Source organism: Arachis ipaensis, chromosome B7 (assembly GCF_059453495.1).
Source record: "Arachis ipaensis isolate K30076 ecotype BB chromosome B7, ASM5945349v1, whole genome shotgun sequence".
NCBI classification, from domain to species: domain Eukaryota; kingdom Viridiplantae; phylum Streptophyta; class Magnoliopsida; order Fabales; family Fabaceae; genus Arachis; species Arachis ipaensis.
The window spans coordinates 18,812,088-18,814,539 of NC_142442.1; the positions used below are offsets into that span (position 1 = coordinate 18,812,088).

Sequence of the window (2,452 nt, forward strand, 5' to 3'; positions counted from 1 at the left end):
CCTGCATGCATTGTTTGATTTGAGTTTCCTAAGATTAGTTGTATTTTGATTGTTTCTCATCATTAAAAATTCAAAAATATTTTTAAAATCGTGTCTTTTCAAGTCAATAATACAGAGAATTGAAGATTCAGAACATTCAGCAGAGGAATCAAACAGAAAAAGCTGGGCGTTCAAAACGCCCAGTGAAGAAGGAAAACTGGCGTTTAAATGCCAGCCAAGGTACCTGGCTGGGCGTTTAACGCCCAAAAAGGTAGAGTTTTGGGCGTTTAACGCCAGGATGACACTAGAGGGAAGATTTTGTTTTTAATTTAGATTTTTTTTCAAATCTTCATAATTTTTCAAAATCAAATCTTTTTCAAATCACATCTTTTCAATCATATCTCTTCAAAATCAATTTCTTTCCATTTTTTTATTTTCGAAAATCCATGTTATAATTAAAGATTTACTTCAAAATTTTCAAGTCGTTACTTGCCTATTAAGAAATGATCAAATTTTAAATTTTAAGAATCATATCTTTTAATTTCTTGTTAGTCAAGTAATCAACTTTAATTTTAAAAACTTTCTTTTTCTAAATTGATTTTCAATCATATCTTCTCAATCATATCTTCTCAATCACATCTTTTTCAAAATTAACTCTCAATCATATCTTTTTTATTTCTAATTTCAAAATCTTTTTCAAAAATCACTTAATTTCTTTCCCAATCTTAATTTTCGAAAATCATCAATCAAATTTTCAAAATTTCTTTTTAATTATTTCAAAATCTTTTACTTTAATTTCGAAAATTCTTCCCCTCTTCTCACATCCTTCTATTTAAAGGACTAACACTCTTCCTCAAGGTGCAATTCAAACTCCCTCTTTCTTTATATGTTCGAATTCTCTTCTATCTACCTCCTCCTTCTATTCTTCTTTTCCTCTGACACCTCAAGGAATCTCTATACTGTGACATAGAGGATTCCCTACTTTCTTGTTCTCTTCTCTTTCATATGAGCAGGAACAAAGATAAAGACATACTTTTTCAAGCTAATCCTGAACCTGAAAGGACCTTGAAGAGAAAGCTAAGAGAAGCTAAAGAACATCTCTCTTTAGAGGGCCTAACAGAGCTTTTCAAAGAAGAAGAAACCATGGCAGCCGAAAACAACAATGCCAACAATGTAAGGAAGGTGCTTGGTGACTTTACTGCACCTACTCCCGACTTCTATGGGAGAAGCATCTCAATCCCTGCCATTGGAGCAAACAACTTTGAGCTTAAGCCTCAATTAGTTTCTCTAATGCAACAAAATTGCAAGTTTCATGGACTTCCATTGGAAGATCCTCATCAGTTCTTAGCTGAATTCTTGCAAATCTGTGACACTGTCAAGACCAATGGGGTTGACCCTGAAGTCTACAGACTTATGCTTTTTCCTTTTGCTGTAAGAGACAGAGCTAGGACATGGTTGGATTCACAACCTAAAGAAAGCATGAACTCTTGGGAAAAGCTAGTCAATGCCTTCTTGGCAAAGTTCTTTCCACCTCAAAAATTGAGCAAGCTTAGAGTGAAAGTCCAAACCTTCAGACAGAAGGAAGGTGAATCCCTCTATGAAGCTTGGGAAAGATACAAGCAATTGATCAGAAGGTGCCCTTCTGACATGCTTTCTGAATGGAGCATCATAGGAATTTTCTATGATGGTCTGTCTGAACTATCCAAGATGTCATTGGATAGCTCTGTTGGAGGATCTCTTCATCTGAAGAAGACGCCTGCAGAAGCTCAAGAACTCATTGAAATGGTTGCAAATAACCAATTCATGTACACTTCTGAAAGGAATCCTGTGAATAATGGGACAACTCAGAAGAAAGGAGGTCTTGAGATTGATACTCTGAATGCCATATTGGCTCAGAATAAAATATTGACCCAACAAGTCAATATGATTTCTCAGAGTCTGTCTGAAATGCAAGCAGCAACAGGCAGTACTAAGGAAGCTTCCTCTGAAGAAGAAGCTTATGATCCTGAGAACCCAGCAATGAAAGAGGTGAATTACATGGGAGAACCCTATGGAAACACCTATAATCCTTCGTGGAGAAATCATCCAAATCTCTCATGGAAGGATCAACAGAGACCCCAACAAGGTTTTTAACAATAATAATGGTGGAAGAAATAGGTTTAGCAATAGCAAGCCTTTTCCATCATCTTCTCAGCAACAAATAGAGAATTCTAAGCAGAGCCACTCTGATTTAGCAACCATTGTCTCTGATCTAATCAAAACCACTCAAAGTTTTATGACTGAAACAAGATCCTCCATTAGAAATTTGGAGGCACAAGTGGGTCAGCTGAGTAAGAAAATTACTGAACTCCCTCCTAGTACTCTCCCAAGCAATACAGAAGAGAATCCAAAGAGAGAGTGCAAGGCCATAAACACGTCTCACATGGCCGAACCTGGAGAGGAGGAAGAGGCAGTAATCTCCACTGAGGAAGAC

The 2,452-nt window shown here is 36.5% G+C and overlaps 1 non-coding gene across 1 annotated transcript; it reads right to left on the minus strand.

Annotated features, from left to right (window-relative positions):
- Nucleotides 1-1,524: 1,524 nt before the first annotated feature.
- Nucleotides 1,525-1,632, minus strand: LOC148550496 (small nucleolar RNA R71). The gene has a single exon (XR_015893467.1). It is a non-coding gene; the product is annotated as a small nucleolar RNA R71 (small nucleolar RNA).
- Nucleotides 1,633-2,452: the final 820 nt, after the last annotated feature.